The 16930-nt window shown below is 42.1% G+C and overlaps 1 protein-coding gene across 6 annotated transcripts in view; it reads right to left on the bottom strand.

Annotated features, from left to right (window-relative positions):
• glyctk (glycerate kinase) overlaps positions 1-11768 on the bottom strand; it is a 48805-nt gene extending 37037 nt beyond the window's left edge. Inside the window, exons 1-2 of one of the 6 annotated variants that reach the window (XM_063067710.1) lie at positions 10727-10912; positions 2564-2718 (exon numbers count right to left, since the gene is read on the bottom strand). The gene's annotated coding sequence lies outside the window, so the exon portion shown is untranslated. Of the gene's footprint in view, positions 1-1328; positions 1694-2563; positions 2719-8391; positions 8410-10726; positions 10913-11650 lie in introns of those variants that run through there. The other 5 variants (XM_063067712.1, XM_063067711.1, XM_063067709.1 and 2 more) reach the window with 5 other exon arrangements.
• Between the last annotated feature and the right edge of the window lie 5162 nt (positions 11769-16930).

Below are 16930 nucleotides of genomic sequence, written 5' to 3'. Positions count from 1 at the left end.
ATTTACCATGTATGTCCTATTTTGATTAGTCCTACCAAAATGTAGCACCTCACATTTATCAGCATTAAGCTCCATCTGCCAACTTTCAGCCCACTCTTCTAACTTGCCTAAATCTCTCTGCAAGCTTTGAAAACCTACTTCATTATCCACAACTCCACCTATCTTAGTATCATCTGCATACTTACTCATCCAATTTACCAACCCATTATCCAGATCATTAATGTATATGACAAATAACATTCCCTGAGGCACACCACTAGTCACCGGCCTCCAATCTGACAAACAGTTATCCACCACTACTCTCTGGCATCGCCCATCCAGCCACTGCTGAATCCATTTTACTACTTCAGCCTCTCATTTGCTGCCGTCAGAGGAAAGTGGCTGCATGAGATGTTTTCTCTCTCGCTCCCTCCCTCTCTGCATCTGACATAAGGTCCCTGTGTTTGAATGGTCTCTCTCTCTCTCTCTCCCCCCCTTGATGCTGTCAGAGGATGGAGCCAGCCAGTGCTCTGGGTCCTGGGCAAGGTTTAATCGACATGGTTTGCTGATTGAACTCTCCAGTTCAAATTATGATGTGTTTCTGGTCGCTCCTTTTGTCATTGCTATTTTGGGCAACTTTGAAGCGGGGTGGCCTGCAGATAACGAGCGCTGAGCTGAACTGAATATGCTTTTGATTTTGTGTTTCTATATTCTGTGTTTTTTGCTCGTTTTTTTGTTTTCATTTGCATTATTTTTCTGCATGTGAGGGAACTTAATGTTTTTCTTTGAACAGGTTCCATCATTTTTCTTTCTATGTTTCGTGGCTGTCTGGGAAGACAAATCTCATACTTAGATAATAAATGTACTTTGAATCTCTGACTTTGATCTATCGGATTACATTTTATTCTATATAATGTTTGTCTTTACTTATAATTTTTAATTTTCTCATTTTTATGACCATATTGATTTATCTTTACAACCTATGTAAAGCACTTTAAATCTGCAGCTTAATGTATGAAAGCTGCTATATAACTAAAGTTATTATCATTATTATAACCTAAAACTGAATGGGATTGTTAGTTGTGAGAAAGAAGCAGAGATTTGAAAGTAACTTATACAAATTGAAGGAGGAAATATATGGAAAATATAACAATTTGGATAACTATGAAAAACAGGACAGTTTTAATTAAATGGTAAAAAGTGGGAAATTTTGATGTACAGTTTAAGTGGGTTGGGGTGTTCTTGTAAACCAGTCACAAAGCAAGCATGCAAAAGCAGCAACTGGTTAAGATGGCAAATGATGGGGACGCCCACACCTGAAGTAATTTGTACAGTTTCTGGCTTCTTACCCAAGAAAATAAACTTGACACAGAAAGTGCAATCAATGTTAACGTTAAGCGATATGATTGATTGGACCTGCATTCAAGAGTATAGAATAACAAGAGAAAATCTCATTAAAAATGTACAAAATTCTGACAGAGCTCAGGAGGAGTCTGAGGGGGCCGAGGTTACAGTCTCAGAGGAGAAACTTTTCTCTTTCAGAAGACAGTGAACTTGTCTGATTCACAAGGCTTTGGAAGCCAAGTTACTCAATATATTTTGGAAGTAGACAGATCACTTGACACAAATATATCAAGAAGTATGTGGAAAGTCTGCGAATAGAGTAACACACATAAAAAATGCTGGTGAATGCAGCAGGCCAGGCAACATCTCTAGGAAAAGGTACAGTTGACGTTTTGGGCCGAGACCCTTCGTCAGGACTAACTGAAAGAAGAGATAGTAAGAGATTTGAAAGTGGGAGTGGGAGGGGGAGATCCGAAATAATAGGAGAAGACAGGAGGGGATGGGATGGAGCCAAGAGCTGGACAGTTGATTGGTCAAAGGGATATGAGAGGATCATGGGACAGGAGGCCTAGGGAGAAAAAGGAGAAAGAGAAAAAGAATGTGTGTATATACATAAATAAATAACGGATGGGGTACGAGGGGGAGGTGGGGCATTAACGGAAGTTTGAGAAGTCAATGTTCATGCCATCAGGTTGGAGGCTACCCAGATGGAATATAAGTTGTTGTTCCTCCAACCTGAGTGTGGCTTCATCTTTACAGTAGAGGAGGCTGTGGATAGACATATCAGAATGGGAATGGGACGTGGAATTAAAATGTGTGGCCACTGGGAGATCCTGCTTTCTCTGGCGGACAGAGCGTAGGTGTTCAGCGAAACGATCTCCCAGTCTGTGTCGGGTCTTGCCAATATACAGAAGGCCGCATCGGGAGCACCGGACACAGTATATCACCCCAGCCGACTCATAGGTGAAGTGTCACCTCACCTGGAAGGACTGTCTGGGGCCCTGAATGGTAGTGAGGGAGGAAGTGTAAGGGCATGTGTAGCACTTGTTCCGCTTACAAGGTAAGTGCCAGGAGGGAGATTGGTGGGGAGGAATGGGGGAGGATGAATGGATAAGGGAGTCACGTAGGGAGCGATCCCTGTGGAAAGCAGAGAGGCAGGGAGGGAAAGATGTGCTTAGTGGTGGGTCTTCTCCTATCATTTCGGATCTCCCCCTCCCCTTCCCACGTTAAAATCTCTTACTAGCTCTTCTTTCAGTTAGTCCTGACGAAGGGTCTCGGCCCAAAACGTCGACTGTACCTCTTCGTAGAGATGTTGCCTGGCCTGCTGCGTTCACCAGCAACTTTTATGTGTGTTGCTTGAAATTCCAGCATCTGCAGATTTCCTCATGTTTGCGTCTGAAAATAGAGTATTTGGGAAAGAAGATGAATCATGACTGTGTGGCTAGGTATAGCTCAACTACTATCTATAAATTTGTTGATGGCACAACCATTGTAGGCAGAATTTCAAATGGTGATGGAAGTACGTACAGGAAGGAGACTTACCAGTTAGTTGAGTGGTGTCACAGCAATAACCTTGCACTCTCTCACAGTGGTGTCTGAAAAGAGGATGCTGTCTAAGTTGCATGCCATCTTGGTCAATGTCTCCCATCCACTACATAATGTACTGGGTGGGCACAGGAGTACATTCAGCCAGAGACTCATTCCACCGAGATGCAGCACAGAGTGTCATAGGAAGTCATTCCTGCCTGTGGCCATCAAACTTTACAACTCCTCTCTTGGAGGGTCAGACACCCTGAGCCAATAGGCTGGTCCTGGACTTATTTCATAACTTACTGGCATAATTTACATATTACTATTTAACTATTTATGGTTTTATTACTATTTATTATTTATGGTGCAACTGTAACGAAAACCAATTTCCCCCAGGATCAATAAAGTATGACTATGACTATAGCAAGACCAAAGGGCTGATGGTAGACTTCAGAAAGGGTAAGATGAGGGAACACAAACCAATCCTCAGAGGGATCAGAAGTTGAGAGTGAACGATTTCAAGTTCCTGGGTGTCAATATCTCTGAGGACCTAAATTGGATGCAACATATTGATGTAGCTATAAAGAGGGCAAAACAGCAGTTATATTTCACTAGGAGTTTGGGGAGTTTTGGCTTATCAACTAAAATACTCAAAAACTTCAACAAATATAAGACCATAAGACATAGGAACAGAAGTAGGTCATTCATCCCATCGAGTCTGCTCCACCACTCCATTATGGCTGATCCCAGATCCCACTCAACCCCATACACCTGCCTTCTTGCCATTTCCTTGATGCCCTGACTGATCAGGAAATGATCAACTTCTGCCTTAAATTAACACATGGACTTTGCCTCCACTGAAGTCTGTGGCAGAGCATTCCACAGATCCACCACTACTTAGCTCTGTTCTAAAGGGTCACCCCTCTATTTGAGGCTGGGCCCTCTAGTGCTGGATACCATCCCTCCCCACCCACCCTCTCTACATCCACCCTATCTGGTCCTGTCAACATTCGGTAGGTTTCAATGATACCCCTGCATTCTTCTAAATTCCAGTGAGTACAGGCCCAAAGCTGCCAAATGCTACTCATATGTTAACTCCTTCATTCCCGGAATCATCTTCGTGAACCTCCTCTGGATTGTCTCCAATGACTACACATCCGTTCTAAGATATGGGGCCCAAAACATTTCCCAGCACTGTTTTGCATCTGCCACTTTTTGCCCTTTCTCCCAATTTGTCCAAGTCCTGCTGTAATCTCATTGCTTCGTCACACTAACTACCCCTCCACCTAACTTCACATCATCCGCAAACTTTTATTCCTACTCACTGCCTCCTGCCTGTCAGCCATTCTGCTATCCATGCCAGTAACTTTCCTGTAATGCCATACGATTTTATCTCATTAAGCAGTCTCACGCTTGGCACCTTAACAAACTCCTTCTGAAAATCCAAGTAAATGACATCCACTGCCTTTTGTTGGATTTTAAAAGCTTCCCAATCATCCAACTTCCCACTTATTTTTTTATCTTATATGCCCTTTCCTTGGCTTTTATGCAATCTTCGTCAGCCACTGTCACCTTCTCCTGCCATTTGAGAACATCATCCTCTGTGGGACATATCTATCCTGTGTCTTGTGAACTATTCCCAGAAATTGCTCTGTCGCCATTCCTGCCAGTATTCTCCTTCAACTCACCTAGCCAAGCTCCTCTCTCATGCCTCTGTAATTCCCTTTATTCAATTCTGATAGGGATACATCTGAGTTATGCCTCTCTCTCTCTCAATTTGTAGTTTGAATTCAATCATGTTAAGATCACTGTCTATTAAGGGTTCCTTTACATTAAGCTCCCTAATAAGATCTGGGTTATTACACAACATCTAATCTAAGATAGCCTTTCTCCAAGAAGACTCAAGCACAAGCTGCTATAAAAAGCCATCTCTAGGTGTTCAACAAATTCCCTCCCTTGCAATCCGACACCAACCTGATTTTCCGCACATCTTTCATATTCAAGATTTCCATTACAAATGTACCATGGAAAACATTCTGCATTCTGACTGGCTGCATCACTGTCTGGTATGGTGGGGGGTGGTGGGGGGAGAGATGATTAGTGAGATCCATCATGTGGACTAGCCTCCGCAGTATCCAAGACATCTTCAAGGAACGGTGCCTTAAGAAGGCAGTGTCCATCATTAATGTCCCCTACCACCTAGGACATGGCTTCTTCTCATTGTTACCGTCAGGAAGGAGGTACAGAAGCCTGAAGGCACACATTCAGCAATTCAGGAACAGCTTCTTCACTGCTGCCATCTGATTTCTAAATGGACATTGCCTTCAGGAACACTACCTCAGTACTTCTTATATTTGTTTTCCCCTACTTATTTTAACTAAACTATTTAATAGACATATATAAACTTAATGTAACTTAGTTTTTTCTCCATATTTATCATGTATTTTATTATATCGCTGCCATAAAATTAACAAATTTCATGACATATGCCTGTGATTTTAAACCTGATTCTGGTTATTCTGATGATTGTACAGAATGGTGGAACCAAATAGTCCACTTCTGCTCCTACTTATCCTATTCACCTGTTCATTCTGAAGGAGCACTTAACGCAAATTTAGCTTTTTAAGTTAATAAAAGAAACTAAATGAATGAAAAAATGAAAGATGCTAAAATTTGAAATAAAAAAACAGGGACAGCTGGAAACACTCAGAAGATCATGCAGTGGAAGGAAGAACTGAAGTCATATAAACACAAGAGATTCTGCAGATGCTGGAAATCCAGAATAGAACAACACACACAAAATGCTGGTAGAACTCAGACCCTGATGAAAGGTCTCAGCCCAAAATGTCGACTGCATTTTGTGTGTGTTAATATTTCAGGTTGAAGACAAAGGATTCTTGACTCTCTTCCCACAAATACTGTCTCACTTGTTGAATGTTGCTAGCATTTTCTGATTAAAGATAATATTCTGACTTTATTTCCAAGGTTAAATTTATAGTTAGATCATAAGACACAAGAGCAGAACCAGGCCACTCCATCATGGCTGATGTATCCTTCAGCCCCATTCTCCAGCCTTCTCCCCATATCCTTTGGCACCCTTAAAACTAAGAACCTATCAACCTCCACTATAAATATACCCAATAACTGGCCTTCACAGCTGTCCATGGCAATGAATTCCACAGATTCGCCACCCTCTGGCTAAAGAAATTCCGGTCACTTAAACAAATATTTCATTAGAATGAACATTCAATAATCTTTCATGAGGCAATCCATCAGGGTCAAGGATGACTTGTTTCCACTGCAGTTCACTGTGCTCTCAGATGATTTTTATGATGCATCTGCAGAAATTCCCACAGGTGGAGTTTGACAAAGTGGACAAATGGGGTTGGTTGTGACATGCACTCAGTTACCAGTTTATTAGTACACTGGACACCTATTTGTTAATGCAGATCATGTAATCAGCCAATCATGTGGCAGCAACTCGTTGCTGAAGAGCTTCAGTTGTTGTTCAGACCAAATGTCAGAATGGAGAACAAATTTTTTAAATTTATCTTATTTAGTGATACAGCGCAGAATAGATCCTTCCAGCGTTATGAGCCATGCCACACCAGTAACCCCTGACAAAACCCAGTAGATCTTTGGACTGTGGGACGAAACTGGGGAAAATCCACTTATTCCACATATAGACTCCTTACAGATGGTACTGCAATTGGACTCCGAAATGCCCTGATCTGTAATAGCATTATGCTAACTGCTATGCTACCTTGGTACCCAATATGATCTAAGTGACTTTGACTGTGGAATGATTGTTGGTATCAGATGGAGTGGTTTGAATGCCTCAGAAACTGCTAATCTCCTGGGATTTTCACAAACAACTGTCTCTGGAGTTTACAGAGAATGGTGTGAAAAACAAAAAAAAAGACATCCGGTGAGGGGAAGTCTGTGAGCGAAAGTACCTTCAGAGAGGTTAGAGGAGAATGGTCAGACTAGTTCAACCTGACAGGAAAGCAACAATAACTCAAATAACCACACATTACACCAGTGGTGTGCAGGGTATTTCTGAATGAACACATGGAACCTTGAAGTCGATGGGCCACAGCAGCAGAAGACCACACTGGGTTCTTCATCTCCTTAAGTCTATCATCTCTATGGGGTCATAGGCAACCGACTGCAGCTCACTAGAGTCCTCTATCCTGGGCCAGTCTTTCAAGTTGTCCCCAGGTGTAGCCCATCTTGCATCTTCTAGGTAAATATCTTCCCAACCCCAGTGTTGAGGTATTTGGAGCTTCTTTTCGCATTTCTGTAGCACAGGGTTTTTACAGGAGGGTTGCTAGCCCCATGCCCCATGCCCAACCCTTCTTCTTTCGCAGCTGGGCTTGGAACCATCCATGGCAGAGTTGAGTTCCTCTCCTGTACTTTTATAGTAGGCGAGAAATATGTCTTACAAGGACACCAAGTAGAATGATTCTGCACACTGGACTTTAAAAGGATGAAAGGTGACTTGATTGAAATTTGTGAGTATTTGGAGAAAGTTTGCTTTTACAGGCTGAAGAAGCTAGAGGTAGAGGACAGGTTGGGGGACGGTTATGGTCAGAGAATAAGCCATTTATTACAGAGGATTGTAAATCATTGAAATTCTGAATATCAGAGGGCCATGTATACTCATCTGCAAAATATACTAAAATTATATTGAAGTATTTTTGAACTCTTTGGGAATGAAAGAGTGAAATGATAATTTCTGTGTGGGTACTGAACTGAAGTGTACTGAACAGGTCCATAATTCATTGAAAATGGTGTCACAGGGCTGTAAGGAGTGTTTTGGCACATTGGCCTTCATAAATCAAAGTACTGAGTACAGGAGATGGGACATTATGTTGAAGCTGTATAAGACATTGATGAGGCCTAATTTGGAGTATTGTGTGCAGTTTTGGTCACCAACCTACAGGAAAGATGTAAATAAGGTTGAAAGAGTACAGAGAAAAATTTACAATGATGTTGCAGGGACTTGAGGACCTGAGATACAAGGAAAGATTGAATAGGTTAGGACTTTATTCCTTGGAATATAGAAGACTGAAGGAGATTTGATAGAGGTATACAAAATTATTAGGGGTATAGACAAGGAAAACGAGAGGAGGCTTTTTCCACAGAGGTTGGGTGGGACTACAACTTGGATTAGGGGTGAAAGGTGAAAAGTTTAAGGGAAACATGAGGGGAAGCTTCTTCACTCAGAGGGTAGTGAGAGTGTGGAACAAGCTGCCAGCACAAGTGGTGCATGTGATTTCAATCTCAAAGTTTAAGAGAAATTTGGATAAGTACATAGATGGTATTGGTATGGAGGGCTGTGGACCAGGTGCAGGTTGATGGGACTAGATAGTTTAAACTGTTTGGCACAGACTAGATGGGCTGAATGACCTGAGCAAATATAAAGAAGGTAAAAATAAATAAACTCTAACGCTAATGTTATCCACTCCAATATTGGCCGCTGTTCAAAAAGGCGAACTGTTGCAAGTCGACACCTTACGTAATGAAACAGCAAACCTGAGTGAGCAAAGTCTTCTCATGCTTCAGATCCTTTATTGGCCGCTGCTCAAAATTATCCTTGAATACCTTTCATAGTAGCCTTAAACTCAGTGCAGGATCAGTATCAGGTCCAAAGTACTACTGTTGGAGGCATGAGGAGAAAATTGGAAGGAGGGGGTGTGAGAAAAATGAAAACGTTCAATCTTATCCATCTTCCTTCATTTCACCTACAACTGCAACATAGAAAAAGGATTCTACAAGATTGATAGCAAACCAGATAACATTGAGGCAATGAGTAAAAGCTTGGTTAAAATGTTTTAAAGACCGTGGTTAAAGCAACTAAGAGAGGACAAGGAGCATCTAAAGATAGCACAACCAATGAGAGAAATAATTAAACTGAGGAGACAGGAGATAATCTTGTGATATTAAATGAATTTACACTCAAAGAAACAAGATCATGCATGGAAGGGCTTTGAAAACATAGTTATAATTTATTTTTAAAATTCAAATTTAAAATGCTGACGATCAACTAAAATCCTTAACAACATGCTTCCAATTATTTAATGCATTATTTAACAATGACGTAAAGTCGAATATGATTAAACAGTGTTCCAGTTACAAAGTAACTGAGTTTGTATCTCCAGCCGAGGTCAATTCTAAACCAACTGTTAATGATTGATGAAAAAATCGGTCAACAGCTGAATTTTGAAAAGCAGGTTGAGATTTCAAGTTGTCCACATAGTTAGAACGAAAAACTATATATTAACGGACTGAGACAAGAAATTCTTCAGATAACACACAAAATACTGGAGGAACTCAGCAAGCCAGACAGCATCAATGGAAAAGAGTAAACAGTCGACGTTTTGGGCCGAGACCCTTCAACAGAGCTCATTAATACACTGCCCCTCCCTGCCCCCCCCACCCATTTTAGAAAACATAGACACTTAGAAACATAGAAAACATACAGCACAAGACAGGCCCTTCGGCCCACAAAGCTGTGCCGAACAATTCCCTACCTTAGAACTACCTCGGCTTTACCCATAGCCCTCTATTTTTCTAAGCTCCATGTACCCATCCAGGAATCTCTTAAAAGACCCTATCGTTTTCACCTCCACCACGGCCGCTGGCAGCCTATTCCACACACTCACCACTCTCTGCGTAAAAAACTTACCCCTGACATCTCCTCTGTACCTCCTTCCAAGCACCTTAAAACTAAGCCCTCTTGTGCTAGCCATTTCAGCCCTGGGGAAAAGCCTCTGACTATCCACACGATCAATGCCTCTCTTTATCTTGAACACCTCTATCAAGTCACCTCTCATCCTCCAACGCTCCAAGGAGAAAAGGCCAAGTTCACTCAACTTATTCTCATAACACATGTTCCTCAATCCAGGCAACATCCTTGTAAGTCTCCTCTGCACCCTTTCTATGGTTTCCACATCTTCCCTATAGTGAGGTGACCAGAACTGAGCACAGTACTCCAAGTGGGGTCTGACCAGGGTCCTATATAGCTGCAACATTACCTCTCAGCTCTTAAATTCAATCCCACGATTTACCGTATGCCTTCTTAATCACAGAGTCAACCTCGCGCATAGCAGCTTTGAGTGTCCTATGCACTTGGACCCCAAGATCCCTTTGACCCTCCACATCCCAAGAGTCTTACCATTAATACTATATTCTGCCATCATATTTGACCTACCAAAATGAACCACTTCACACTTATCTGGGTTGAACTCTATCTGCCACTTCTCAGTCCAGTTTTGCATCCTATCAATGTCCTGTTGTAACCTCTGACAGCCCTCCACACTATCCACAACACCCCCAACCTTTCTGTCATCAGCAAATTTACTAACCCATCCCTCCACTTCCTCATCCAGGTCATTTATAAAAATCACAAAGAGTCAGGGTCCCAGAACAGATCCCTGAGGCACACAACTGCAGAATATGACCAGTCTACAACCACTCTTTGCCTTCTGTGGGCAAGCCAGTTCTGGATCCACAAAGCAATGTCCCCTCGGATCCCATGCCTCCTTACATTCTCAATAACCCTTGCATGGGGTACCTTATCAAATCCCTTGCTGAAATCCATATACACTACATCTACTGCTCTTCCTTCATCAATGTGTTTAGTCACAGCCTCAAAAAATTCAATCAGGCTAAGGCACGAGCTGCCCTTGACAAAGCCATGCTGACTATTCCTCATCATATTATACCTCTCCAAATGTTCATAAATCCTGCTTCTCAGGATCTTCTCCATCAACTTACCAACCACTGAAGTAAGACTCACTGGTCAATAATTTTGATTGCTTCCTAATCTTTGCTAAAAGACATTAACATGGTGAGAGCCGAGAGTTACCTCATTAGGTCAATAATTTCAGTTTTCTCCGGGAAATGGCTTGTCGTTCTTGCTGTGAGATCGGACAACGGGTTAAGTACGGTAACGACGCGCAAGCTCTTGGTTCTGCTCGCTTAGCTTCCTCGCAGGAAAAGCAGAGCGGTCAGAGAGATACAACTGCAACCACACAAGGCAGCAAGCAACTCAGCGTCCGGTCCAATAGCATTGTGGGCAGTTACCAGTCCAATCTCTTCCTCTTCCCTTAACTCTTTCTATCCTGTTCCTTTTCGAAATGGCGTTTTCATTAGGCTATATTATTTAACTGTTTTAGATAATGTTCATTCACTCAAATTGGAGAGGGAGCTCGAACGTACTTATAGTATAGTCATAAGTAGAAAATTAGAAAGAAAGATACACCGGTAGGTTGAACAGAAGTACAGTGGAAGATGGCTGCTGTCATTTCGGCAGAAACCATTGTGCTGACATCTGCTTCTATCAAATTAATCGTACACTGGGTGCCTAATCATTTAGAAAGTAATATATAATATTGCAGATTCACACTAGGTTTATGAAAGAGAAATCTTGTTTGATCGAATTCTTGGAGTTTTTTGAGAATATATTCAGTCAATAAAGGGATCTAGTTTTTGAGAGATAGAGCAGATACAGCCTTTCGGCAACGAGTCCACGTAGCCGAATTACACCATTGTGACCAATTAACCAGGCTCTTCAGAATTTGGGAGGATCAGGAGCATTCCCTCTTATTACTAGTTGAGTACCCCTTATTCAAAATACTCGGGCCGGAAGTGTTTCAGATCTTGGACTATATAATGAGATAGTTTGGGATTGCCATGATTTCTGACTCTGAATTTGTGCTACCGGTCAGCAGCCTTTGTCTTACACTTGTTCATCAAACATATGTACTTAACAATAAAAATTATTACATACCATTAACATAATTTGTGCAGGGTAACAAAAGCAGCACATCAGCGTCGGGAGAATACCTGAATCAGCTGTTGAACAACAAATAACGGCAAGCTTTCAGTCTCCACCTACGATGCCGTGTTTTGATTAAAAGGTTATAGTACACTGTATTTGTATTTTACTTTTTTAAGTTTTCTGTGAGGATAAAAATCAATCAGCATTGTAGACATGTTCTGGTATTAGATTTTCATCGGCGATGACCTTCGCAAATTTATCAACGCTTTATCTTTTTAAAAAAATGCCATTCCCTAAATTTCTGCAACCAGCCTGCTGAATATTCAGTTACCTTCAATTTTCATCGTGATATAGATCTTTGCTTGTTTCATGCCAGTAAGCGGCATACGTTCACTCCAATGCTGATTAATGCAGTCTTTCAATACACATTCGAAATTTTAATTTTTTTGCTTTATGTAGCGTTTTTTCTATTTTTCATTAACTCTGTTTATTATATATGTGAGGTTATTTCTCAGAACTGTCTGTAATGTGCAGAGACCTGTGCATCGCCTGGTAACCTTCCCAACGCCTTTTGGAATTTCCCATTTGTGTTGTCATGTCAGTGCGCGAAAAAATTCAGATTTCGGAGGTTTTCGGATTTGAAATTTCAGATGAGGGGTACTCAACCTTTATTACCATTATATAGGAGGCACAGGAGCCTGAAAGCACACACTCAATGTTTCAGGAACAGCTTCTTCAGATTTTGAATGAGTAATGAACCAATCCTCACGATTTTGCTCTGTTTTTGCCCTATCTATTTAATTTTATATTTCTTATTGTAATTTACAGCATATTTTCTGTATTGCACTGTACTACTACCACATCCTGTCACAGTATGTGGACAAGCCGACCAGGGGGAGTGCCATACTAGATCTAGTACTAGGTAATGAACCGGGTCAGGTCACAGATCTCTCAGTGGGTGAGCATCTGGGAGACAGTGACCACCGCTCCCTGGCCTTTAGCATTATCATGGAAAAGGATAGAATCAGAGAGGACAGGAAAATTTTTAATTGGGGAAAGGCAAATTATGAGGCTATAAGGCTAGAACTTGCGGGTGTGAATTGGGATGATGTTTTTGCAGGGAAATGTACTATGGACATGAGGTCGATGTTTAGAGATCTCTTGTGGGATGTTAGGGATAAATTTGTCCTGGTGAGGAAGATAAAGAATGGTAGAGTGAAGGAACTATGAGTGACAGATGAGGTGGAAAATCTAGTCAGGTGGAAGAAGGCAGCATACATGAGGTTTAGGAAGTAGGGATCAGATGGGTCTATTGAGGAATATAGGGAAGCAAGAAAGGAGCTTAAGAAGGGGCTGAGAACAGCAAGAAGGGGGCATGAGAAGGCCTTGGCAAGTAGGGTAAAGGAAACCCCAAGGCATTCTTCAATTATGTGAAGAAAAAAAGGATGACAGGAGTGAAGGTAGGACCAATTAGAGATAAAGGTGGGAAGATGTGCCTGGAGGCTGTGAAAGTGAGCGAGGTCCTCAATGAATACTTCTCTTCGGTATTCACCAATGAGAGGGAACTTGATGATGGTGAGGACAATATGAGTGAGGGTGATGTTCTGAAGCATGTTGATATTAAGGGAGAGCAGGTGTTGGATTTGTTAAAATACATTAGGACAGATAAGTCCCCAGGGCCTGACGGAATATTCCCAAGGCTGCTCCACGAGGCGAGAGAAGAGATTGCTGGGCCTCTGGCTAGGATCTTTATGCCCTCGTTGTCCACGAGAATGGTACCGGAGAATTGGAGGGAGGCGAATGTTGTCCCCTTGTTCAAAAAAGGTAGTGGGAATAGTCCGGGTAATTATAGACCAATGAGACCAGTGGGCTGTGGTGGGAAAGCTGTTGGAAAAGATTCTTAGAGATAGGATCAATAGGCATTTAGAGAATCGTGGTCTGATCAAGGACAGTCAGCATGGCTTTGTGAAGGGCAGATCATGTTTAACAAGCCTGATAGAGTTCTTTGAGGAGGTGACCAGGCATATAGATGAGGGTAGTGCACTGGATGTGATATATATGGAGTTTAGTAAGGCATTTGAAAAGGTTCCACACAGTAGGCTTATTCAGAAAGTTAGAAGGCATGGGATCCAGGGAAGTTTGGCCAGGTGGATTCAGAATTGGCTTGCCTGCAGAAGGCAGAGGGTGGTGGTGGAGGGAGTACATTCAGGTTGGAGGATTGTGACTAGTGGTGTCCCACAAGGATCTGTTCTGGGACCTCTACTTTTCGTGATTTTTGTTAACGACCTGGATGTGGGGCTAGAAGGGTGGGTTGGCAAGTTTGCGGATGACACAAAGGTTGGTGGTGGTGTAGATAGTGCAGAGGATTGTCAAAGATTGCAGAGAGACATTGATAGGATGCAGAAGTGGGCTGAGAAGTGGCAGATGGAGTTCAACCCGGAGAAATGTGAGGTGGTACACTTTGGAAGGACAAACTCCAAGGCAGAGTACAAAGTAAATGGCAGGATACTTGGTAGTGTAGAGGAGCACAGGGATCTCGGGGTACATGTCCACAGATCCCTGAAAGTTGCATCATAGGTGGATAGGGTAGTTAAGAAAGCTTATGGGGTGTTAGCTTTCATAAGTCGAGGATAGATTTTAAGAGTCGCGATGTAATGATGCAGCTCTATAAAACTCTGGTTAGGCCACACTTGGAGTACTGTGTCCAGTTCTGGTCACCTCACTATAGGAAGGATGTGGAAGCATTGGAAAGAGTACAGAGGAGATTTACCAGGAGGTTGCCTGGTTTAGAAAGTATGCATTATGATCAGAGATTAAGGGAGCTAGGGCTTTACTCTTTGGAGAGAAGGAGGATGAGAGGAGACATGATAGAGGTGTACAAGATAATAAGAGGAATAGATAGAGTGGATAGCCAGCGCCTCTTCCCCAGGGCACCGCTGCTTAATACAAAAGGACATGGCTTTAAGGTAGGGGTTGGGAAGTTCAAGGGGGATATTAGAGGAAGGTTTTTTACTCAGAGAGTGTTTGGTGCGTGGAATGCACTGCCTGAGTCAGTGGTGGAGGCAGATACACTCGTGAAGTTTAAGAGACTACTAGACAGGTATATGGAGGAATTTAAGGTGGGGGTTTATATGGGAGGCAGGGTTTGAGGGTTGGCACAACATTATGGGCCGAAGGGCCTGTACTGTGCTGTACTATTCTATGTCCTATGCTCTATGTTCTAAAACAACAAATTTAACAACATATGTCAGTGATAATAAATCTGATTCTGAGTACTGTGTTTCCATACTGCTCACTTCACAGAAAAGAATCAGCAGGATGTAGCCTGGGATAGGACATTTCTGTTATGAAGAGGGACATGATAAGCCAGATTTGTTTTTGTTGCAACATTGAAAGCTGACGGTGGGGAATTCTGGTAGAGGAATACAAAATTATGAGTTGCATGAATAAGGTAGATAGCTGTGAGCTTTTCCCCATAGTCAATTGGCATTTGCACCCAGAGGATGGTTGGAATCTAGAATACACTGCCTGAAGGGACGGTAGAGGAAGAGGCTTTCTTCAAAGGGAGATGCCTTTAGGAATTGGCATCCATCATTAAGGATTCTTTCCATCTGGGACATGCCCTATTCTTGATACTATCATCAGGGAGGACATACCCCAGACTCAATGTCCTAGGAACATAATTGGATGTCTTAATAATCCATGAACACCACCTCACACTTTCCCCCTCACCTGGATTTACCTATTACCCAGTCGCTGAAACTCCTGTCCCCCCCCCCATTTTTTTATTCTATGGCTATATTAAGAGTAAAATAGTGGTTAGGGAGGGCATTAACACTCCTGAACGTCATTAGGGCCCCCTATGTCTTGAACCACAGGAAATGGTTGTTCAAGAGATAGGGGAAATAAGTAGAGATGATTTAGAGGATAGTCATATTACCAGGGAGGTAACTTGCAGCCTTACGGTGCACTAAGATGGATAAATCTCCAGGACTTGACCAAGTGCATCCTTGGACTTTGTCTCTAGAGGGGAAATTGCAGAGGATCTTGTAGAGATATTTGCTTCATCACTAGAAAATTGACCAATTTTGTTCTCATTTAAAGGGTAGCAAAGAGGAGCTAGGAGACTACAGGCTGGTCAGCCTGACATCCGTAGTGTGGAAGTTACTGGAGGGGATTCTGAAGGACAGGATCTACCAGCCTTTTGATCACTGGTGGAATCGCTCTGCTACTGGAGAGGGGAGACTGCCTTTTGATTGCTGCTGGGGACAGGAGACTGCCTTTTGATCACTGGTGGAATTACTCTGCTGTTGGAGAGGGGAGAGGCTGCTGCTATGCTGGAGAATGTTACCTGGGTTTTTCTGCATTTTGGATATGGACTTTGGACTAAAGGCTTTTTTTCAATCATATGGTTTTTGCATTCTGTGTTTTTTGCCCAAACTTTCTCATCATTTTTTATGTTCAGGGGAGGAGGATTTGAGGGCCGATGTGACTGTTCTGTTTTTTGTTCCTTTTTTTGTGTGGGGAGGGGGGATTTGAGGCGTTGATCATTGTCCTGCTGTTCTTTTCTTTCTTGGCTTTGTGGCTATCTGGAGAAGAATAATTTTGGAGTTGTATACTTTGATAATAAATGAACTTTTGATTAGGAGGAGTCAACATTGCTTTCTGTGAGGGAAGTCATGCTTGATGAACCTTCTAGAGGTTTTTGAAGAGGTAACCAAAAAAGGTAGATGAGAGTAAGGCAATAATATTGAGAAATTAAACTTTTAGCAAGGCCTTCAACAAGATCTTGCTTGTACGTGGGAAGCAGAGGATGGCGGTGAAGATTGTGACTCAGAATGGAGGTCAGTGACTCCTGACCAGGCTTGATCAGTGAATTTGCCAATAACACAAAATTAGGAGGTGTTGTTAGGAAGGCTATCACAGACTACAAGGAGGATCTTCATCAGTCAGGGAAGTGAGCTAAACAGTGGCAAATGGTTTTCAAGTGTGAGGTGATACATTTTGGAAAGTCAAACCAGAATTCTCTCTGGTGTCTTGATTAACATTTAACTTTTAATTCACATTACCAAACAATTACTTAATTCTGCTAGTTAAGCAGAAAGAAATGTCAAAAAGGCCAAGTAAAAACCCACCATATGGATTTCCTTTCTCTCTCTTATGCCAGAAATGAAGATGATGGCAAACTCCAATTCACCAGTACAAATATGCAAGCCATTAAATATGTATTCTCTCTGGTGTTAGCAGGGAAGATGGCAGTGTAACTGGCTTTCAAAACACACAGATGAT

The sequence above is a fragment of the Mobula hypostoma genome, chromosome 15, assembly GCF_963921235.1.
Source record: "Mobula hypostoma chromosome 15, sMobHyp1.1, whole genome shotgun sequence".
Lineage (NCBI taxonomy): Eukaryota > Metazoa > Chordata > Chondrichthyes > Myliobatiformes > Myliobatidae > Mobula > Mobula hypostoma.
Note: the sequence above shows the minus strand (reverse complement) of the source record. Positions and strands in the feature narration are given on the sequence as shown.